General features: G+C 37.0%; 1 long non-coding RNA gene across 1 annotated transcript in view; it reads right to left on the minus strand.

Annotated features, from left to right (window-relative positions):
• Nucleotides 1-13,730, minus strand: part of LOC102992407 (uncharacterized) — a 117,768-nt gene extending 104,038 nt beyond the window's left edge. Inside the window, exon 1 of the long non-coding RNA XR_448098.2 lies at nucleotides 13,302-13,730. This is a non-coding gene — a long non-coding RNA (uncharacterized lncRNA). The remainder of the gene's footprint in view (nucleotides 1-13,301) is intronic.
• Between the last annotated feature and the right edge of the window lie 11,681 nt (nucleotides 13,731-25,411).

Raw genomic sequence — 25,411 nt, forward strand, 5'->3', positions numbered from 1 at the left:
GTGTTTCCTATTTATTTTCATTTTGGATGATCTGTCCATTGGTGAAAGCGGGGTGTTAAAGTCCCCTACTATGATTCTGTTACTGTTGATTTCCCCTTTTATGGCTGTTAGTATTTGCCTTATGTACTGAGGTGCTCCTATGTTGGGTGCATAAATATTTACAATTGTTATATCTTCTTCTTGGATTGATCCCTTGATCATTATGTAGTGTCCTTCTTTGTCTCTCCTAACAGTCTTTGTTTTAAAGTCTATTTTGTTTGATATGAAAATTGCTACTCCAGATTTCTTTTGATTTCCATTTGCATGGAATATCTTTTTCCATCCTCTCACTTGCCGTCTGTATGTGTCCCTAGGTCTGAAGTGGGTCTCTTGTAAACAGCATATATACGGGTCTTGTCTTTTGGTTGGAGCATTTAATCCATTAACATTTAAGGTAATTATCAATATGTATGTTCCTATTACCATTTTCTGAATTGTTTTGGGTTTCTTATTGTAGGTCTTTTCCTTCTCTTGTGTTTCCTGCCTAGAGAAGTTCCTTTAGCATTTGTTGTAAAGCTGGTTTGGTGGTGCTGAATTCTCTTAGCTTTTGCTTGTCTGTAAAGGTTTTAATTTCTCCATCCAATCTGAATAAGATCCTTCCTGGGTAGAGTAATCTTGGTTGTAGATTTTTCTCCTTCATCACTTTAAATAAGTCCTGTCACTCCCTTCTGGCTTTCAGAGTTTCTGTGGAAAGATCAGCTGTTAACCTTGTGGGTATTCCCTTGTATGTTATTTGTTTTTTTTTCCCATGCTGCTTTTAATATTTTTTCTCTGTATTTAATTTTTTATAGTTTGATTAATATGTGTCTTGGCAAGTTTCTCCTTGGATTTATCCTGTATGGGACTCTCTGTGCTTCCTGGACTTGATTAACTATTTCCTTTCCCATTTTAGGGAAGTTTTCAACTATAATCTCTTCAAATATTTTCAGTCCCCTTCTTTTTCTCTTCTTCTTCTGGGACCCCTATCATTCGAATGTTGGTGCATTTAATGTTGTCCAAGAGGTCTCTGAGACAGTCCTCAATTCTTTTCATTCTTTTTTCTTTATTCTTCTCTGCAGTGGTTATTTCCACTATTTTATCTTCCAGGTCACTTATCTGTTCTTCTGCCTCAGTTATTCTGTTACTGATTCCTTCTAGAGAATTTTTAATTTCATTTATTGTGTTGTTCATCATTGTTTGTTTGCTCTTTAGTTTTTCTAGGTCCTTGTAAAACGTCCCTTGCATATTCTCCATTCTATTTCCAAGATTTTGGATCACCTTTACTACCATTATTCTGAATTCTTTTTCAGATACACTGCCTATTTCCTCTTCAGTTTTTAAGTCTGGTAGGTTTTTGCCTTGCTCCTTCATCTGCTGTGTGTTTCCCTGTCTTCTCATTTTGCTTAACTTACTGTGTTTGGGGTCTCCTTTTTGCAGGCTGCAGGTTAGTAGTTCCCATTATTTTTGGTGTCTGTACCCAGTGGCTAATGTTGGTTCAGTGGGTTGTGTTAGTGCCTGTGTTCTGGTTGATAAGGCTGGATCTTATCTTTCTGGTGGGCAGGTCCACGTCTGGTGATGTGTTTTGGGGTGTCTGTAGCTTTATTATGATTTTAGGCAGCCTCTCGGCTAATTGATGGGGTTGTGTTCTTTTCTTCTAGTTGTTTGGCATAGGGTGTCCAGCACTAGCTTGCTGGTCGTTGAGTGGAGCTGGGTCTTGGCGTTTAGATGGACATCTCTGGGAAATTTTCGCCATTTGATATTATGTGGAGCTGGGAGGTCTCTTGGGGACCAGTATCCTGAACATGGCTCTCCAACCTCAGAGGCACATCCCAGACACCTGGCTGGAACACCAAGAGCCTGTCATCCACACGGCTCAGAATAAAAGGGAGAAAAAAAAGAAAGAGAGAAAGAAAGAAGATAAAATAAAATAAAGTAAAATAAAATAAAATAAATTTATTAAAACAAAAAATAAGTATTTAAAAAAAAGGAAAGAAAGAAGAGATCAACCAAACTGAAAAACAAATCCACCAATGATAACAAGTGCTAAAAACTATACTAAAAAAAAAACACACACACAAAAAACGGCCAGACAGAACCCTAGGACAAATGGTAAAAGCAAAGTTTACAGACAAAATCACACAAAGAAGCATACACATACACACTCACAAAAAGAGAAAAAGGGAAAAATATATATATATCGTTGCTCCCAAAGTCCACATCCTCAGTTTGCGATGGTCATCCACACGGCTCAGAATAAAAGGGAGAAAAAAAAGAAAGAGAGAAAGAAAGAAGATAAAATAAAATAAAGTAAAATAAAATAAAATAAATTTATTAAAACAAAAAATAAGTATTTAAAAAAAAGGAAAGAAAGAAGAGATCAACCAAACTGAAAAACAAATCCACCAATGATAACAAGTGCTAAAAACTATACTAAAAAAAAAACACACACACAAAAAACGGCCAGACAGAACCCTAGGACAAATGGTAAAAGCAAAGTTTACAGACAAAATCACACAAAGAAGCATACACATACACACTCACAAAAAGAGAAAAAGGGAAAAATATATATATATCGTTGCTCCCAAAGTCCACATCCTCAGTTTGCGATGATTCGTTGTCTATTCAGGTACTCCTCAGATGCAGGGTACATCAAGTTGATTGTGGAGGTTTAATCCGCTGCTCCTGAGGCTGCTGGGAGAGATTTTCCTTTCTCTTCTTTGTTCGAACGGCTCCTGGGGTTAAGCTTTGGATTTGGTCTCGCCTCTGCGTGTAGGTCACCTGAGGACGTCTGTTCCGCTCAGACAGGATGGGGTTAAAGGAGCAGCTGATTAGGGGGTCTGGCTCACTCAGGCTGGGGGAAGGGAGGGTATGGATGCGGGGCGAGCCTGCGGCGGCAGACGCCAGCATGACATTGCACCAGCCTGTGGTGTGCCGTGTGTTCTCGTGGGGACGTTGTCCCTGGATCATCACGGGACCCTGGCAGTAGCGGGCTGCAAGGGCTCCCGGGAGGGGAGGTGTGGATAGTGACCTGTGCTTGCACACAGGCTTCTTGGTGGCTGCAACAGCAGCCTTAGCATTTCATGCCCATCTCTGGGGTCCGTGCTGATAGCCGTGGCTCGCGCCCATCTCTGGAGCTCCTTTAAGCAGAGCTCTTAATCCCCTCTCCTCGCGCACCAGGAAACAAAAGAGGCAAGAAAAAGTCTCTTGCCTCTTCGGCAGCTCCAGACATTTTCCCGGACTCCCTCCCGGCTAGCCGTGGTGCACTATCCCCCTTCAGTCTGTGTTCACGCCAACCCCAGTCCTCTCCCTGGGATCCGACCTCCGAAGCCCAAGCTTCAGCTCCCAGCCCCCGCCTGCCCTGGCGGGTGAGCAGACAAGCCTCTCGGGCTGGTGAGTGCCGGTCAGCACCGGTCCTCTGTGCAGGAATCTCTCGGTTTTGCCCTCTGCACCCTGTTGCTGCGCTCTCCTCCGCGGCTCCAAAGCTTCCCCCCTCTGCCACCTGCAGTCTCCGCCCGCGAAGGGGCTTCCTAGTGTGTGGAGACCTTCTCCTTCACAGCTCCCTCCCACTGGTGCAGATTCTTTTGTCTCTGTTTTTTCTTTTTTCTTTTGCCCTACCCAGGGACGTGGGGAGATTCTTGCCTTTTGGGAGGTCTGGGGTCTTCTGCCAGCGTTCAGTAGGTGTTCTGTAGGAGTTGTTCCACATGTGATATTTCTGATGAATTTGTGGAGAGGAAGGTGATCTCCACGTCTTACTCTTCCACCATCTTGAAGCTCCTCCGAGTCTCTCTCTATTTATTAATTTTTGAGGAAACTTCATACTGTTTTCCATAGTGCCTGCACCAATTTACAATCCCATCAACAGGATACAAGTATTCCCTTTTCTCCACATCCTTACCAATACTTGTTATTTCTTGTCCTTTTGATAATAGTCATTCTAATAGTGTGAGGTAATTTTTGATTTGCTGTTTCCTGATGATTAAGGATGTTGAGCATCTTTTCATGCATCTTTTGGCCATCTGTATGTCTTCTTTGGAAAAATGTCTATTCAGATCCTCTGTACATTTTTTGATTGGATTGTTTTTTTGTTATTGACCTGTATGAGTTCTTTATATATTTTGAATATTAGCCCCTTATCAGATATATGATTTGCAAGTAATTTCTCCCATTCAGTAGGTTACCCTTTCATTTTGTTTCAGTGGTTTCCTTTGCTGTACAAAAGCTTTTTAATTTAATATAGTCCCACTTATTTTTGCTTTTGTTGCTTTTGCTTTGGTGTCAGATTCAAAAAAATCATCACCAAGACCTCTGTCAGGGAGCTTACCACATGTTTTTTTCTTCTAGGAGTTTTAGAATTTCAGGTCTTACATTCAGGTCTTTAATTCATTTTGAGTTAATTTTTGCTTATGGTGTACAATAGTGGTTGAGTTTCACTCTTTCACATGTAGCTGTCCAGTTCTCCTAATACCATTTGTTGAAGAGACTGTGTTTTCCCATTGTATATTCTTGGCTCCTTTGTTGTAAATTAAATGACCATATATGACCATATGTGTGTTTATTTCTGGGTTCTCTATTCTGTTCCGTTGATCTATGTGTCTGTTTTGATGCCAGTGCCATACTGTTTTAATTACTACAGCTTTGTAAGACAGTTTGAAATCAGGGAGCATGATGCCACCAGCTTTGTTCTTCTTTCTCAAGCTTGCTTTGACTATTCACGGTCTTCCATGGTTTCATATAAATTTTAGGATTATTTGTTCTATTTCTTTGAAAAATGCCATGGGAATTTCAGGAATTCCCTGGCAGTCCAATGGTTTGGACTGTGTGCTTCCACTGCAGGGGGCATGGGTTTGATCCCTGGTCAGGGAACTAAGATCCCATGTGCTGTGTGGTGAGACCAAAAAACAAGGCATAATGCCATGGGAATTCTGATAGGGATTACATTGAATCCATAGATTGCTTTGGATATTAGGGACACTTTAACAATATTGATTCTCCCAGTCCATGAGCATGGGGTTATCTTTCCATTTATTTGTGTCTTCTTTAATTTTTTTCATTATTGTCTTATAGTTTTCAATATATAGGTCTTTCATCTCCTTGGTTAAATTTATTTTTAGGTATTAAAATTTTTTTGATGCAATTATAAATGGGATTGTTTCTTAATTTCTCTTTCTGATGGGTTGTTATTAGCGTACAGACATGCAATAGCTTTTTCTGTTTGTTGATTTTGTATTCTGCAACTTTAATGAATTCAGTTATTACTTCTAACAGATTTTTGATGGTGTCTTTAGGGTTTTCTATATATAATACCATGTCATCTGCAAGTAGAGATAGTTTTTCTTCTTCTTTTCTAATTTGGATGCCTTTTATTTCTTTTTCTTGCCTAATTGCTGTAGCAAGGACTTCCAATACTATGTTGAACATATGTGGCAGGAATGGATATGCTTGTCTTGTTCCTGACCTTAGATGAAGACCTTCAGCTTTTCACCATTGAATATAATGTTAGATGTGTGCTTGTTATATATGGCCTTTATTATGTTGAGGTATGTTCCCTTTCTACATGCAATGTTGAGAGTTTTTATCATAAATAGATGTTGAAGTTTGTTAAATGCTTTTTCTGCATCTACTGAGAGAATCATACGCATTTTATCCTCATTTTGTTAATGTGGTGTATCATATTGACTGATCTGTGGATCTTGAACCACTCTTGTGGTCCTGGATCCCAGCTGATAATGTGTATGATCCTTTCAATGTACTACTGAATTTGGTTTGCTAACATTTTGTTGAGGACTTTTGCATCTACGTTCATCAGTGATATTGGCCTGTAATTTTCTTTTTTTGTGGGGTCTTTGTCTGGTTTTTGTTATCAGGGTAATGTTGGTCTCATAAAATGAGTTTGGAAGAGCTCCCTTCTCGTCTATACTTTGGAAGAGCTTGAGAATGATTGGTATTAATTCTTCTTTGAAAATTTGGTAGAATTCACTAATGAAGCTGTCTGCTCCTGGACTTGTTTGTTGGGAGATTTTTGATTACTGATTCAATCTCCTAACTAGTAGTCAGTCTGCTCAGATTTTCTTTTCCTCATGACTCAGTCTTGATAGGTTGTACGTTTCTAGAAACTTATCCATTTCTTCCAGGTTGTCCAATTTGTTGGTGTATAATTGTTCATGGTAGTCTCTTATGATCCTTTGTATTTCTGTGGTATCAGGTGTAACACCTCCTCTCTCATTTCTGATTTTATTTATTTGAGTCCTCTCTCTTTTTTCCTGGTGAGTCGTGTTAATTTTGTTTATCTTTTCAGAGAACCAGCTCTTAGTTTCACTGATCTTCTCTACTGTCTTTTTAGTCTCTATTTCATTTATTTCCACTGTAATCTTTATTATTTCCTTCCTGTACATATTTGACATATACAAATTGATGAGTTTGGAGTTAAGTATACACCTGAAAACCATCACCACAATCTATGCCATAAACATACCCATCTCTCTCAAAAGTTTCCTCCCACCCTCTTGATTTATTAATATTATTATTTTGTGTGATAAGAACACAACATAAGATCTACCTTCTTCGCAAATATTTAAGCATACAATACAGTATCATTACTATAGGCTCTATGCTGTACAGCAGATTCTAATTCTAATTCTAAATTCAACAGTCTTTTGGTTTCAGCTCATTGCTTCCAATTAAAGGAAATTTCCAATACTAAGTTCCTTATAAACTATACCAGAGTTTATCTGTTAGGAACTAGGCCAATATACAGAAAAGTAGAGTAAAAGAAGTAGAGGGATATTATGATTCTTTGCAAGGCTTAATTTAGGCAGATTCTTGTCTTGTGCCTAAATACTTAGCCTTCCCAGAAGCGTGCCTTCAGCAGGATTAGAGGAAAAGTTCCCTGGTCCACTCTCTTTAAAAACAAGAAAAAAAGGGGAAAATGCCCTCAAAGTTATTTAATTGGAAAGGTATCAGAGAAGGAGAACTTTTCATGTGTGTATATTCTAAGTGAAAAATGAGTATGATAAACCTGGTCAGAAGGATAAAATATTCCCTTGCACATCCATGACGTTTGGGGACATCAAGTATCAACCAACAGATTTTCCATTTGATTATTGGTGACTTTTGACTTAGAAAATATACTTTCCTTAAAAGCTGGTGGATATTGCTTAAGAAACACAATCTTTTGACATTTTCTCTACCATTTTCTGTTTTAATAAATGAGGGGAGAAGACCAACACAGTAAAGTAATGTCAAAGTAGACTTCATATTTTGGAAACACAGACAAGGGTGGAGATGCAAAATTCCCCAAAAAACATTAGATGAGACATATCATGCATTTCCAATACCTACAATTTGTGTTTACACTGTGGCATAAATAAAAACATCTAGTCAGTGTGATGGTGAGATCTTTAACTTTCATATGTCTTAAAGTTTTTTTTTTCTCTCTATTTTTAATCTTACAGCCATTGGGATATGTCTGGTTTCTTATTTAATTATAATTCACTTTCAAATAAATTCCACTTTTGGCAAGTTGAGCTGAAGAGTATTATGTTCACAATAAAATACTGAATTCTTCTCTTCCTCTTTACATTTCTCAGAAGATACAGGCATAATAAAGAGTTGATCTTAAAAGAAAAAATCCTGCATAAATAAGTCTCTGCTTTATTTTTAAATTAACATAAAAATAATATCCCATAAGCATACTATCCAATAGAAGTATTAAGATTTTTGTATATGCTCTTCATTGTTTTCATAAGTGCTTATTCTTCATATTGTTGTAATTGTCATGTATACCAAATATTGTACCTTCTCTTTCCCACATGATGTTACATGATATTGGTATTTTTCACATGCATAATTTTTATTAGAAGCATAATATTCTACTAATTTACTTAAGCCTTTTCTCATTTGGGGTATGTATATTATCTCAAAATGTTTAACTTTGAACTTCTTTAAGTATTTTCTGGATACTTTCCAGATACGGTAGTGGGATCCTAGGAGTATGGCAGCAAAAATGTGTAAATATCTTGTGGATCTATTACTGTGATACCTCTTTCTAGGTAAGTTTTCCTGTAGTCTCTCAGATAACTCTTTTGGTGGAATGTCGGTAGAAAGTATATACCTCGCATTAGCTTTGCCCAATAACGTGGGAATGTTTAAAATAAGGACAAGCTCTCACCCCAAGAAGTGATGACAGGAAACAGGAGTAACAGGAAAGGCTAGCTGTCATATGTCACATACAGATGTGTGAATTGTGCACAAGCTGGAAGACAGGATGGCATCAGCCTGGAAAATGCAGTCACACCCCTCATGTGCCTCCTTGGGGTTGGTGTTATTTACTGGTCCTGGCCTCAGTGGAACTTCTTGAATGGTGCTGACTATGGAAGGGTTTTCATCAGGGTGTGTTTTCACTCTTTGGCTTGGCACACAAGACCCTGAATCCCAGATTTGAGCTGAAAAATCTTGACCACAGAATTAGTCTCTCCCAGTTTCTAACTGCTAATACCCTAGGTGGTTACACCACCATCTGCTATGGTCGCTGCCTTCTGCAAAGAGTTAGGTCATGCTGTAAACAGAAGCCGAAAGTGGGAAGAAAGATTTTAATTCAGTGGAAATGGCAATTGTTTTTCTCTTTTCTCCAGCTTTTTCCAGTGTTTACCAGAAAAACATTTCCTGATTCCACTGGGTTCCCTTTTTTCCACTGAATCATCACAAGCCCTTTCTGCCCACTCAGTTCTCCTAACCCACGCTTTTTAAATAGCGCATTCTTGCACCATGGTAGTGTTACAATAGATACCAAATGGCTAAGGCTTTTTCCAAAAGAGATGCTCCGATCTGCACTGCTATCAGAAATGAGTGAGATCTTGTTTCACATCACTCTTGGTAACAGGGACTTCTCTGTTTTTCCTTCCTTAGTTGAACATCAACAAATATTCTCAATGATCCAAGATGGTGTCAAAATTCCTTCTGAAAACAATACATAGCAGCAATAATAAAACCTATGAATTATAGAGTGTCGATTATATGCCTGACACTGAAATCCTCTCTTTCATTTATCCTTAAACAACCCCCCAGAATGAATAGTTTTGTTCCCATTCAACCTGTAAGGAAAGTAAGGATCCAAAAGAGTAACTTGTCCACATCTGTAGCCTCAATGGGAAGAGTGGGCATGACTGAAACCGACATCTAGCTGAACTTAGTTACCTCAAAGCCACCTATGCCACACTAGCCCGTGAGTCACAACTACTGAGCCCAAGTACCACAACTACTGAAGCCCACGTGCCTAGAGCCCGTGCTCCACAAGAGAAGCCACCGCAATGAGAAGCCCACACACCAAAACAAAGAGTAGCCCCCGCTCGCCACAACTAGAGAAAGCCTGCGCACAGCAACGAAGACCCAAGACAGCCAAAAATTAATTAATTAATTAATTTTTTTAAAAAGAAAAAAAAGAGCATATGGTTTAGGGACTTCCCTGGCAGTCCAGTGGTTAAGACTCTGCACTTCCACTGCAGGGGGCACAGGTTCAATCCCTGGTTGGGGAACTAAGATCCTGCATGCCCAGCATGACAAAAAAAAAAAAAAAGAGCATATGGTTTAAACCAAATCATTCCCAATTCGTCATAATGAAACATCTACATATTATTTGTTATCAGGTATGGGGTTTTTTCCTCTTAAGTAAATTGGTATTTAATCAATCATTACTTCAATTAAGGATCCTTATTCTTTGCCTAAAATATGTAACAAAGAATGCATATATGATGGTTAAGCTAGATTTTAAAAAAAAAGGAGGAGAAAGAGAGGAAAGAAAGGAAGGAAATAACAGTAAGGAAGGGAAAACTAAATAATATTTGTTAAATTTTTATGCTAGGAATTGGCACCTAGACTCCTCATTTTTACATTGATATGAATCTTGTGAATAAGAATTATGACTCTCCCCATTTTGCAAATAAGGATGAGGCAAAGGAGATTAAATCACATGCCTGGAGCCACAGAACCAGTAATTGGAATAGCTGGGTTTGGAACCAGCGCTGTGTGTTGCCAAAGTACACATTCTTTCTTCTCCACTCTGTTGGCTTGATAATCATTACCTAATGAGATAGCACCAGCTAATATTTTTTAGTCTAATTATATGGACTGTTAAATAAAACGTTTTGCCACTTAAAAGATCTCTAGTTCTAATTATTAGTAACTAATAATAATTGAGTGACACTTGCCCCACAGTCTCTGTGTTTTTCTGATAAATGACAAAAGTAAATGTTGCCTGGACTTTTACACAATATATGACTCAAGATATTCCTGTGATTCAGAATAAAATTCAATCAATACTGAATGGGTACCAAATGGAAAGTATAAATCACATTTTGTCACACAAGAAAACATTAGAGAGGAGCCTGAAAAGATGACATCTTGTCCTCTGATTTTGAAAAATATCCTTAAAATCATTTCAAATTCTACTCTCTATCATATAAAATAGGAATGGAGCAGTCATATTAGAAACACGTAAGTATTAACAAGCAAGAAAATCAAGGTGCCCATCTTGAATACCTTGGAGAAACACAAAGCTTCACTACTATAAATTATTAAAAGAATGAAATACATGCATGAATAAAGCAAAGTCCTGAATCCTTGGGCAGATCAATTTTAAATTAGTTCAGGAGGGGTCTTGACATCTGCCTGATTGAATCGTTTAAAGAATGAGTGGAAGCCATCCAGCTACTGGTTGCTTTGTTGTTGTTTTCCAAATGTGTTGACGACTTATCCATTTGGCTACAATTTTTTCAACTGCCAAAGAAGTAATCAATCTAAGACCTTGTGTTAGATTTGTGGCTTTGTTGTGTCTTTTCTGCACATCCACCGCACTTCTAATAATAGAATCCATTATGGGCTCTCCATTGGAAAGCCCATTTCTTGTGATTTGGGTGGGGTGAACCTGTCTGTGGCCACATGATGATCCTATGACTCACAGCTGGCCAAGCAGAATACTCCATCCTTATCGTAACCACAGTGATTGGATGAGTTCGTGACCTAATGAAAGCCAGTCAGAGTATTTGATTGGATTGAGAGAGTCTTTCTTCCTTTTAATCAAAATTCAAAAGGACAGATAAATTCTTGGGGTTTCCTTTCCTCTCATGTTGAGACCAATAGGAAAATAGGGCAAAGGCATAGAGAAACAAAGCTCTAAGGATACTACTTGAAACCCTGAATCTACCTGTACCTGAAGTAGATCCATCCTTGGATGGATGACTACAGATTCCAAAATATTCCCCTTATTTTGCTTAAGGTAATTTGAGTTGGAGTTCTGTCACTTGCAACCAATAGATTCCTCACTAATAAAAGTGTAATATTATTTTCTAAGTCACTCCAAGCTACTGTGCAGTGTGTCTTTTAACTTTTAGTCAACTATCAGATAATATGAAACAAGACCAAATGAAATGGCCAGAATCATTAAGGATATCTCAATTTTCTTTTCAACAATACTTCTGAGAGCCTGGAAAGAAAACCAATGTTCCATTTGATTCAATCACACTATCACAGTGACTATGGTCTTCTACACAGTACTCAGTTAAGTTCATGCAAATTCTTTCTATATCATAAAACTTTGGAATAAAAAAAGGATGTTGGAGTGCCTCTTCCTCTGTCCTCACTTTAGACATAAGAAATCAGAAGTCTGATAATATTAAGTGAATTGTCCAAAATCATACAGCTACTTAGTGACGGTGTTGGAATGAAACCAAAATCTGCATCCATTTTTACCAGAAATTATAAAATTATGCCAATTACAGTATTCACATTATTCTGAGATGAAGTGACTAGAGACCCCACCAGAATATTATCACTTTAAAAATCAGAAATTCGCTTAGTAAAGCACACAAGTGATCCTGCTTATTTACCCATTAGGGTATCATTAATTCTTCTGAAATGAGGATGTACTAAATGAGCCAAAATTCTATTAAAAACACACAATAATAAATGACCTGACATGACCTCTTTGTAATTCTGTTGTTTTCCTTATAAATAACTGCCAGAGAGAAGAGGGTAAAAATAATGATATTCAAATGGGAACCAGTAAATGTAAATTCTATTAGTTATGAAAGCTGAGTTATAATCTGAGTGAAAAAAAATGCTGATTAAAAAAAAAAAAAAGGTTTTCTTTTGGCTAAGGATGGCTTCATCATTCTTCCTCAGAGTTGATAGGCCAGATCTAAAAATAATAGCTAAGTTCCAAAAACCAGACAATGCATTTACAGAATTCTAACAATCAAACAACATTTTTGACCAAGTTATTAGATGTCCCTGGTTGGATCAGCAGATTTTTTTCTCCACATCCTTAATTCATATTTTTAAAAAGTGGAGGCCTCCTATTACTGCTCCAATAGGCATAATTATTATAAAATGTTTAGTATGCATTTGTGGATTTTTAAATTAACTCTCTCATCTTCAGCCAAGAAATCCTATTAAACCAAAAGTGAACTAAGTGTTTTCTTTTGGAATTGTTACATAATTACATAGAATAAATTTGTAGCCCTAGAAAGTGAACAAAGAAAAGACCCGAAGTGACCACAAGCAAACAAAAGAACATCAATGGAATAAAGAGAATTTTAAAAACTAAATTAATATCCATTTAAACACCTCTTCTGCAGTAATTTTTTAACTATTTTAACTATTTTATTAAAATATAGTTAATCTTATTGATCAATAGTCACAACCTATTTCTAGCAGGCTAAACTAGCTCAAAATGAGCTGTTATTTTTGCTTTATATTTGCAAAAAGAAAATGCAATTTTATAATAAAATGTTATACTACATTTTTAACACATCTCAGCCAAATTTTGAAGGAGTAAAATAGTGAATGGTATGCCCATAGAATTATAATGACTACAGGTCTAAATAATGATTTTTTTTCAACTGTAATCATACCATTTCTATATCAGCAAGACATTTGCTGCTATAATGATTAATCAGCATTTAGAAAATAGCTAGATTAGGCTTTTTACAATAGTTTCTTTCTTAAGTTCTGCCTAGAACACTCACAGCAGACAGGCAGACATGAATGCTAGCCACAGAAATCTGCCTGTTTTCCAGTTTCCCAGCTTTGCCCGCCTCCCCTCCCTACTGTCAGGCTAATGAATCACCTCCTCACTCTGGCTCCTATCTGGTCTTCTTTGCCTCTCACTCCCAGGAAGTTTACAAATACTATTCATACCTTCAAAATAATACACAAAGACTTTCCATTTATACCATCAACTCTCTCCGTACAGAATGAGAATCATTTAATCTAGTGACTGTTCTACTCACCAGGTTGGCAGAGGAAAGTTGGTAAGTGGCTATTTCAATATGCTCTGTGCGTAAGTTCTTCTTGGTTACTACCATTGATCTTCGTGTACAAAACAGCATGCGGGATATAACCCTGCTGCTTTTGACATGCTTCCTCCCAGGTCCCTGCATCTAGGAAAACTGTCCTGCCTTCTTCCCACTCAGAATCTTGTGGCTGTAGCCTTCCATGGTTCTCTAGACAGTGGAGTGCTTAGGGTCAGCCAGACTCTAGGACAGCTGCTTATGGTTACACGGGGCCCTAAACTGCAAGAAACAAAGATAATCCAAAGAGAGGAGATTTCAACAAAAAGTTTTAAAGAGACACACGCTTTTCTCTCACTGGTGACATGCTGCTATAAATCAGAGGACTGAAATGTGAAGGCGTGCTGGGTCCAGTGATGCTACTTTAATGTCAACATGCTCCTGATGCTGTTTTGCTGCTGCCCCTTTTTTTTTAAGGAGTAAGTTTTCCCACACACTGTAGTTTTAAAGTGCAAATAAATACAAGATCCAGTCACTGTTTGGATTCAGTGTTTTCACTTGGAACCAGTGCCTTACAGATTATGACATGCAGCACACAGAAAATGGGATTAGAAAAGGTGCTGTGGCCATAGGGTTGTCCTCGGGCTGTAGAACGCAGGGAAAGCCCTTCATTATTCTCCCCTCAGAATGAGGAAGCTCAGGATAGCTATGTGTCACCTCTAATGTCATCGTCTCCCTCTCAGGCTTTGTCTCCCTGTCTCTCTCTTCCCTTCGCTGTCTCTCCTCCTTCCCCCCACCCCTCCTCCTCTCTCTCCTTGGCTCCCAGGACCAAAGGAAGGCAGAAGAGCCTAAGAGTGGATCCACCATTCCCTAATGAATTAATAACCATGCCCAGCCTCAACGCGAGCCAGAAAGGACGGTTCAATTCGAAATAGAGTGTGAGGAATCATTAAAAGATGTGCACTGAAAGTCAAAGAATTGGGGTTTTATTATGGTTATTGCTGCGAAAGCCGCTAAAATATTTAGGTTTTAAAAAGAGGGTTTCAATAAATGTAACATCATTCAGCATTCATGTCAGCTAATTTTTAAAATTACACTAAGAAAATTTACAACGGAAAACAAAAAGAAATCACTGTTTCTATCCGATACGTAAAGTTAGAGTGAAGGGCTATCAGTACGGATGTGGTATAGAGGAATGCCTAAGAGAAAAACAAAATGATGTTTGAAATTATAACCAAATCGCCTAAATTAACAAGTGGTCACTTAGGTTTTATCTAAATAATTAGATAAGAGCTTTCTCGTGACCAAGTTAAATAGCATATTTTCCTTTATAATCATGCTGATTGCAGTTCTTGATATTTGGGACACAGATTTACTAAGAAAGATAGGAAAATAAAACATGAAATAAACCAGCGTGTAATTTCATAAATATATACAATTCCCCATAAGACACTGACAAGAGAGTCTCAGTTTAGTTTTCCGGTTAGTCACTGCTTCTCCTGAATAAACAGACCCCTCCACATGGATGGAAAGGTAACTTGTATAAGGTCTCTATTTCCAGTAAACAAAAGACGCTCTGCCACACAGCCTAGGATTCACTGAAATGGGGGCTCTTTGGGCAATGGGGGTTGAGGAAAGTATTCAGCAAATAATATTATTCATCCAACATCACTTTCACTTCCTTTCTGAAGCTCTTGTTTGGAACTGCTGTTTGAATTTGGGTGACAGAATTTGGGTGTAAAGTAAGGAAGAAATTCTGATAAAGACAAGCTAACCAGAAATGAAGATCTCAGGCAGGTACTCACACACACACACACACACACACACACACACACACACACACACACGGCACAGCTGTGCACTCTGTACACTCTTTTGCTCACTGTATACTACATGAGGGCGCAAGATAGTAAAGAACTGTATTCAAATGGTCAATGTATAATTAAAGTTGTTTTATCAGTCATCTAAGTAAATGTAAAATCATCAAAAAATAAACATTCTACTTGTAAACCCAGACTTACTAATTACAACGCTAGGATAAATATTTTACACAATTTAATACAAAGCCCCATCACTTTTATTCCTAAGTTTAAAAAAGTGTCACTACTTAGGGCTTCCCTGGTGGCGCAGTGGTTGGGGGTCCACCTGCCGATGCAGACAGAAGTGAGAGGCCCGCGTACCGAAAAAAAAAAAAAAAAAAAAAAAAAAAGTGGCACTATTTTGAAGCAGACTTATACTGCTGCTGATTAGCTGATGTAAAAGGAAAAACAGGGTCAAATTTTTCCTTCCAGAAAGACATCTGTTAACCTGATTTTGAAGCTCAAGCAAGTGGGGTGGCGGGGGGGGGTAATTCTAGGTGATCCCAAAAGGCAAACCAGCATTTGCTCGTTCATTGGTCCAAATTTAGGTGGAAAGGTTTTGTCGAAAGGAAATGGGCACAGACCCACCAACCCAGCAATCCTTCTGAATATATTCCTTCACAGGTCCACAAAGGAGTATGTATAGGGATGTTCACAGAAGCATTGTTTATGATTGCAAATAGAGGAGGAAACACAATATCCATCTCTGGGAATGGTAAAATATCAAGTGTGCAAACCATGAGTACGAAATCAGAGGCAGAACTCACGAGCTGGACTTAACATTTAGCAACATAGAAAGAGCTCAAAAACATAATGCTTAATTTTTTAAGCAAGAAATTAAATGAGATTTATAGCACAATACCATTTATATATATTTAAAAGACACTCAAAACAATACTGTATATTTTCAAGGGTATGCTTAACTTTGTGTACATCTATAATTTTATTTATTGCATATAATTTTTATGTGTGTATCTAGACACACACATATACATGGCAAGAATTGCAAGAACATAACATTAAGTAGAGATTGGGGACCACACTGGAAAACAAAATGAAACAAAAGAGAGGCTTGTGCCAGCCAATCTACAACATAGTAGGCTATGAATGAGGACCATGATTGACTCAATTCTGTGTACTTGACAAAAAAAAAAAAAAAAGAAAAGAAAAGCACAAAAGATTTTGGAGCCATAGTTATTGACACTGCACATTGGGATAAACCAACATATCTAAAAAACCAACCATATCTAAAAATAAAATTCATATAAAGGGAAAGAAATTGATTTGCATAGCAAAAAATTATAGATTGGTGGCATCCTTAAGCTATAATATTTACAGTCAAGTACAATTTGGAAATCTTAAAACACATACTGAAAATTCTTTATTTGGCAAATCTACTTATGGGTCTGATTACATTTAAACACATGAAAAAAAGAAAATCACAGTAAGGAAAAACCATCTGAAGAGTTCATTGCAGCAACAGTCCTCACCACTTGGATGTGATTTTAAAAATCAGGGTTATCATGGCAATGACCTCCACCACCTGGAACAGGCAGTCACATCAGGCAACAATGTCATGGCTGTGCTACATGTTGTGTGTATGAGTTGAGCAGCTGAGAAAAAGCAATTTATATATGTATTATACATACATGAAATTCTGTCTCAGTGATCTAGCTGTCTGAGGTGAAACTGAGGTTTTCTCTGCATGAAGACTATGTCATGTCCCAATTCACTTTATATGGATCAGTCGTAGATACATTGCACATTTTCTGATAAGAGTTTGCAAACTTCTGTTAAAGGTGAACTATTGTATTAAAGACAACTACTCAGAGCCATTCAGAGTGATCCATAATAGTTATCCAACCAGATGCAAATATGGAAACCAGAAAGAGCATCTCTATGACTTTTATCATTCTAACATCTTTGAAAATACTTTATTATTTCAACTTCCAAAAAAAACATGTACATATTGATTGTATATTTATAGTTATATAATCAAAGCTGGTAGACTATATTACTCAGATATCAGAAGTAATATTTTAAATGTTTTGACCACCTATGTCTTCACTGCTAAGGAAGTTAAATTAAATAATATACAAAAATGGCTGGTACTAATTTGATTTTTCAGCAAATACAACTTGAGAACATCATCCACTTTTAAATCTATTATCTCTACTCATCTTACCATTACTTAAAATATTGGTTTCATGAGAATGTCTTGGAAAGTTACTGAAACCACACAAACGAAGCTCATTCTTATAAGTATAATAATAAATTATTTGAGGGATAAGCCAAGCCCATCAACCACATCATCATCTCAACATTATTAAAAAATTGCTGAAGTGAGAATTTTATCCCCAAAAAGGTATACATAGGAAGTCACAGGAATCAACAACTATGAGAGTTGACCAACAAACTAATACCCCCAAAACCATCACTCTAAGCTAGATATGGGACACTACACAATAAAAAAAGAATATACAGCAGAATGCACCACCTAAAAAGTCTCAGAGACACATAAGCTTCAAAATGTGTATTCTTAGGATATGAGAGCTAAGTTCCGGTAACCATTTGCTGACAAAAACAAAAAAAAGTATCAACACTCCAGAGTATTCATCCCATCATCTCAAACAAACCGTTCGTTTGACAAGAATTATAAATCAAATCACCATATTCATAAGTGGCTGTAAAGCCATATTTTATGCCTTGGCACTATGTAGATGAAACCACAGTTAGGTGAATTAAAAATTTGTTTCCTATTGTCTAACATTTCCCCTGTTATGAGATTGTCTACAAATGGTGAGGAAGAAAAATTTAGAAGATGTATTACACACTATTTTTTTTTAAGGCTATAAAATTTTGCACAGACCAAGCAAGTCCTCAGATAGTTAAATGGTCACACCAGAGCGTTTATCTGAAATTTCTACAATAAATGGCCACCTTGAAAGTTTTTTTTTTAAATACTGAGAAGTACTAAAAAAATTTTGTTGGGTTTTTTTTCCCTCTCCCCGTTGCAACAGAATGAGGGAATGAAACATTTTTCTTGGACACTGAGTATAATTATAACTAATCATCTCCTTCTCCTTGGAGCAACATTCGTTGACGTTCCTTCATTTTAGGGTGGCTGGCTGACACAATTCAAATATAATTACTCTTCTTGCATGATAAACTCCAGCACCGTGAGCAAATACAGTATGTCTCATTGTCAAGTATGGCTAGACAGCAGCAGTGTAATATAGACCTTTCAAGCCCTGGTGTAGCCCCCTGCCTTTGAAATCTGTGCGAGATGACAAAACTGACTTTCATTTCCCTTGGACTTTCTCAAGGTATCCTTATTAAGAAAAAAAAAAAGCCTAAAACCCATAAATTTAATCTACTGCCTGCCAATCACAATGGTTTCTGCTGTCAGACACTCATGATACATAACCACAATATTTAAATGTTATTGTTTCATACAAGAAGAAAATGTTGCTCATGACTATCCTAAATAGTCATGTGACAATTCAGTGCGACAATTCAGTGCGTTTCCTTTGTTTGCCTCTTCACCGCCAAACAATAGCAAGAGCAGGAAACCTGTAACCAATGGACCAATTGTGGAAGGAGCTATACAATAATAAACGCTAAAGGAGATCATTTTTCCTAGCTACCTTGTAAGAGACAATTGCATGATAAGAGAAAGTGTGTTTCCTAACATGTATTTCATTTCAGATTTATAGTGACACTTGGTATTTTATTCTCAAATGACTTCTAATTTTTAAAATACCAAACTCATAATCGGATGATCACTGGAACACAACTTTCACCAACTTTTGAAAAACAAATAGTAAAAAAAAGAAAAAATAGCATCACATAATCATGAATGTTGAGTTGGGGAAGGAACAAAGACTTGAAACTTAAAATGAAACTTAAAGTGACTTTCCCTAATAAAACATCTGTGTTTTACAAGGAGATGGTGGTCTCTTTTGGAGGACCCGATCTACAAAAGAGTTTAATTTGTGTTTTCCAGGTTATTGGTAAATAACTTAAGTCCAAGTTCCCATAGTGTGCTTTTTTTTCTTTTTTAACCATGCATACATTTATTATAGCTGGCACTTTCTAATAATGTCAGTCAGCTGTTGCAAATACAATGGTCGAGGGTTCCAACTCATTTCATATATAGCTTCCCTTCAATTACTGCTAGCCACATATATTCAACCGTTTCTGAGGGGCTACAGTGGATCCTTTCTCCAACTGAGTTGTGTAGTAGGATTCTGCCTATTTTGGAAGCAAAAATTCCAAATGTTTGCTCATATATGTAGAGCAAAACAAGGTGGTGTTTTCAATCTGATATAACTTTATTTAGATTTTACTGTTTCATATCATGGAGGAATGGAGGCCAGGGGATGAGATGAGTCAAACTGTTTTCCCACCCAAGAAACAAGACAGTCTCATCACTGGAATCTGATTCTTCAGCTAAGTCTATCCACAGCAAATCAAAACAGTTGATGGCTACTTTATATAGTTTTTGGAAGGTCAAGGAATAAAGAGCCAACTGCCCTGTAGTCTCCATGGCAGCCTGAGAGAAACATGAAGACAGTGATATGGTGTAGTTGTATTTACAATGTTATACAATTCAGAGAAAGAGAGTTCTTGTACACTAAGAAAAAAACACATCTAGAACTGGATGGGCCATGGTGAAACACTGTCCTAAAAAATAGTAGGTACAAATTACATTTGGTTTTTCACTGTAATTCAACAAGGGACAAAATACCGACTTTGAATTTCTGGCTATCCACAAAAATATGTTTTTCTTAAAACCGCTAATCAGAACATGTGAAAGAAAGCCATATAGTTTACCATGTTAATGAAAACATAGCTCTTTGGGGCTAGTAGGCCCCATCAAAAATTAATGGCTTTCTTTTGTTACGGACAAAGCTTGCACTGGAGCCTTTTCAACAGCAGTCCCATTTTCAACTTAACCCTTTCCTTTCCTTAAGAAACAGGACTCTTCCACTCTGAAAGCCATCAGACCCTCTGTTATGATTCAGGACATTCACCTGATCCATAATATTTGTCGTTTGGAAGCATTTATACCTAGACTTCTTTGGTTATGCTGTCCCAGTACAGAAGTCGTTTAGAAATCTAAACCAAATAAATAGACAAACCCTACTATTACAAAAATTATAAATTACAAAACACACCTACTTTAATATTCTTCTTTAAAGTTTAGTGAAAGAAGTAGGAAAGAGACATGAGTTTGTGACCTAACTCTTTTATCTGTTCTTCACTATCAAACACACTCAGTCACCCCTCTGCTGCCCACGTAGCTTAGTCCTAAACCCTAATAAGCCAACTTCACTCAAGTGACCTACTACCCATAAAAAGTCTAAAATTCAGCAGTTTGAACTAACTCGAACTGGTTATATAAGTGCATTCCAAGCTCCAAAATAAAATAAAAACAAACCAAACAAGAAGAGATGACTGAGAGATTTGCATTAGGTTTGCCATGTTGCTTCTACTCAAAGGCTGAAAAATTCCTTGCCTCGCGTATTTAAATATGCATCAGCTCAGAAGTTACACAATGTTTCCATCAGCAGAAGATGTGGCACTTAGAGAAAGCATCAGGAAAATAAAAACTACAGACAAAATAGGGTATATTTGCATATTTCACTTGAAATTAGGCTATGTTGAAGCATATTGGAAACTCATATGCATTGGATGTCAGCTGAGTTACTTTTCTTTCCCCCCAAGGTGACACTGGTGCTTGTCTTACCAAATATGATGCAACTGACAAGTGTTTTCATGTAAGGAAGATATATGCCTCCCATCACCTTGTCAAGCTGAGTGAAGGCAAACTCCAGCACATCCTTTCACAAGTGATTAGGTGGTCGGAGTCATTAAAAGTCATAAAGTTAGACTGCAGCAGTGTGCCATGCATATATATGAACTCATCCAAAGCTCTCCTCCTTGAAATAGGTGATAGCTCTCAACTTTGCCTCTGACCGAGTCATAAATTCCTGGCTGAGCTCTCTTTCTCTTAGCATACCTTTGAAATTATACTGAATGGTAAATGCTGCTTTGGCCCGTCTCATTGTCTCCTGCTTTCCCAGCCAAACTTCTAACAACTGGAGGTCCAAACATCTGATTTTGGTTCACAAACACAAAGTAAACAACCAGATTGTCATTACTTCTTCTTCCACACCCCTTTTTAAATGTTCAAAATACTTCAAAAACTCTTGTCAATCAGCCTACTTTAAAATTTTCTGCAAGGGCAACAAGAAAAAGAGTGGTATCATTTAACAATTCCATGAGATGAAGAGATTAAGGCACAGATTGTTGAAGTGACACTGCCAAGAGTCTGGACCATATGGCTAATCAGGAACTCAGAACAAAGTTTAAATTCTTATGTTATAGCATTTACAATCTTCCCACTTTCAGCCTTATCATTTCTCAGTAAGTAAATCTGATTTTAGAGGCACCTGAGACAACATGAATTTAAAACTTTTTAAATGTATCATTTGACTCAGCAACTCTACTTCTAAGAATCTGTCCTAAAGAATTAGCTAAGTGTATGGGCAAAAAATGTATGCACAAGATGTTCAATACATCATTATTTATAACGATTAACAGCTACAAACACCCAAAATGCCCAAAAACAGAGGATATACTTGAGATTCTTCAATCAAATATTATAAATAAAAAATATATTTCTGAAGATTTTTTAATGCTAAGGAAATGATCATGAACTATTGTTTATGAAGAAATCAAAATGCAATACTTAAGGATTTTAACTAGGTTAAATATACATACATGCATTGGAAAAAGGACTAGGAAAAATACAACAGAATGCTAACAAAATTTACCTCTATGCTTAGGAATTGCAGGCATTTCTCATTTTCTTTTTTAAAATCTGTATGGATTTTCTAAATTATCTACAATGAGCATTATTTACTTTCATAATTAGAAAAAGAAAATAAAACATTAAAGTTCCTGAGTGGATGCAGAAGAAAATCTGACATAGTGGCTGACACATTTTTTAAGACATGGTACCTGAATGGATCTTGATGGATCAGAGTGCCTTTCCTAGGATAATTTCATACCCCTATAAATGCCTAGAATTTTGTTCATCCAGCATAGATTGGATGTAATCATGACTGAATAGGGGACTTCCCTGGTAGTGCAATGGTTAAGACTCCACACTTCCAAGGCAGGGGGCCGGGTTTGATCCCTGGTCAGGGAACTAGATCCCACACGCATGCCGCAACTAAGAATTCACATACCACAACTAAGGGTTTGCATGCCACAACTAAGTAGCCAATGAGCTGCAACTAAAGAGCCCACCTGCTGCAACTAAGGAGCCCACCTGCCACAATTAAGGAGCCCACGTGCTGCAACTAAGGAGCTCGTCAGCCACAACTAAGACCCAGTGCATCCAAATAAATAAATAAACATTTTTTTAAAAAAGAGATTACTGAATAGAGCAGTGAGGAAGGAGACAGAATTTGGAAGACTTTAATTTCAAACTCCCCAACTTTAATAAAACAATTTGGGCTTTGAGCTCTGCAGCGACTTCCCTTGGGCTAATTAACTAGACATAAATCAACTTATTTCAGCCTTCATAAAGTTCAGTAAAACAAAAGTTTTTAACCGTGAGACATTTAAAAAGACAAAAAGCCAAGACCGGGAAGCATGTGCCCTTGTGTAATCTCTTATAATGCATTTTCCATTGTTCACAGCCAGTAACCAAGCATAAAATGGCCCATGCTATTGACTGTGTTAAGATGATAAAAACAGAAGTATCTTTGTGCCTACCAAATAGAACATACATTATAAGAATATGATTCTTTTCACCAAACACATGAATTTAATCATTAGGCCCATAGTCATCATCATTATATGGAGCAGTTGTTTAAGTAATTCTTGCTCAGTACTCTCTAGTTGAAGTGTTTTAAATATTCAACATATCCAGTATGTGACTCAGAAACTTTTCGATGAGAGTAGGTTAGAAGAAAAGGAGGCTAAGAAAAAAAACAAGACAAAACAAAACTCTGAGTCCTTTGTGTCAGGTCAACAGCTCTTCTCCTTAGGGCCCCCCTCTGGGGCGCCAATGACCCAGGAGGACACCATTTTGATTTTCTGCCCACACGTGCTCTGCTCCTACCTCTCTTTTAGGACAAAGAACCCGAAGCCCTTCAGAAACTTTGCTGCTGGTTCTCATATAATCTCAACATTTAAACAACCTCTACAAAAACAATTTATTAAAAAAATAATTTGTTACCAATAGAAAGACTTTCCCTTACTTATCATTAATAAAATCTATATTGAAATCCAGCTTATAAGAAGGTCCTAGGAGTCTGCTTCCTCTTCTCTCTGTTCATTCACTTTGAACCACAGGGCAAATAAGTAAGGAAATCAACAGAAGCAGAGCTTCAAGGATGAAAAAAAGGAAAAGAAATAAACTTCTTAGATAATCAAAAAGATGAACAATCAGTCCCTAAAAAATTCAAGTTAGTAATACAGTTAATGATTCAACTTAATAATATAGTTAGTGGTTAATATAATTAATGGACATTTCCTTATTTTAATTTTTATACTATATTCCTCATTTGAAAATCGATAAATACTCAAGGCAGAAAAAGTTGTAAAATAAATAAAAATATAATGAAAGAAAGAAAATGTTCTGAAATACTACCAAGAAATAACTATTATTAGGAGTTGGTTGTTTTTTTGAGCCTTTTATATATAAACAGGACTTTAAATGCATAAATGTATTTCATTATATATGTGTGCCATAATTTATTTAATCATTCTCAATTGTTGGACATAGGGTATGTAATGTTTCACTGCTATTAACTGTGACATGAAAAATTCTGGGATATCAATCTTTCTGCATATTTGTGATTTTTTTTTTCTTTTTAGAGTAAATACAAAACAGTGAAATTATTGAGTTCAAAGAGTATGAGTTTTTTAAGGCTTTTAAAATATATTGGTGAATAGCCCTCCATAAATTTTGCAACAATTTACATTCCCAAGAGCAATGTTTGTGAAAATGTCTTTCAAAATAGTCCCGCTAGTCTTCTTTGTCTTAAAACAATAGGTTAGCTACCAAAAAAAGGTATGATAAAAGCTGAAACAGCATCCTATCTGTCTAGAAATTATTTATGCCTTCTCACACACTCAAAGAGAGTGCATATGTTTATAGTGAGGACAATATTCATCTCAAATGACTGCACAGACAAGGCCACACATATCCAAGTATTCCTATCTGAATGAAGCGGCACAAGGAAATGCAATTTGGATTTATTGCATCACTAGCCTTCTGAGTTTTAAAACCCTATTGTTTGCACTCTTCTGAATGACTTAAGAGTCAACAAGGTAGCAGCATTAGCTAATTCTTTGTTTTTTACATCGTACACATAGAATGCACTCAATCAACCTACAAAAGATAAGATTTAAAGGGGTAAAAGACAGGCTCACTAGTCAGGCGAATAACAGACACTAATGTCCCTCAGAGCACAGCTTCTGGGTGTCAAAAAGCACCAGAGAATTAGAGGGTGTCAAGATGATAGGATTTTATTTCATAGGAGAGAAGATTTGGAGAGAGTGGCCAAGGAGAAAGCAATGAAAAGAAGGGAAGGGCAGGGAGTGAAGGTCACATCGGTGCAGCCAACCAGGAAGAACCTCACCATGGGTGAGGTTCCTAATTTGAAATATACCCCAAGTTATCCTCTTGTGCTCAGGACGCCCCCAGGAAGGTGTTAGAGTAGAGCTGTTGTTGTCTCTACTCAGTCTCCCCAGAAGCATTTACATTATTTCTCTCACTAGGTGGTCATCACTGTTCCTGGGTGACATCTCAGCCACTCTAAGTTACAAAATTAGATGTATGCATCACAGATGTGTAGCCGCAATGAACAAGGACCCTGAAGTACCTCTGAAGATCAAATACGTTTGAGGGGATTCCTAAGACATGATTTTCTTACCCACAACATAGATACAGATTGTCCCTACTGAATCAAAGGCAGACAAATGATAAACAAAACATTTGGATAGGTTTCAGGGCGCCCTGCCATCAACAGAAATGCTCCAATTTGGGATGCCCTGTTAACTGACCCACGTGATGTGAAAATTACACCAGAACTTTTTTAAAACTTCTGGGGGTGATTAAAACCTTTTGGCTGGATATTTCTAAGATACTACAAAGAATCATACATATGTCTTAGATTTACGAAGACCGTCGCAGTCTAAAACAGAAAACAACAGAATAGCCTAATC

This window comes from Physeter macrocephalus, chromosome 7, assembly GCF_002837175.3.
Source record: "Physeter macrocephalus isolate SW-GA chromosome 7, ASM283717v5, whole genome shotgun sequence".
Taxonomy (NCBI): domain Eukaryota; kingdom Metazoa; phylum Chordata; class Mammalia; order Artiodactyla; family Physeteridae; genus Physeter; species Physeter macrocephalus.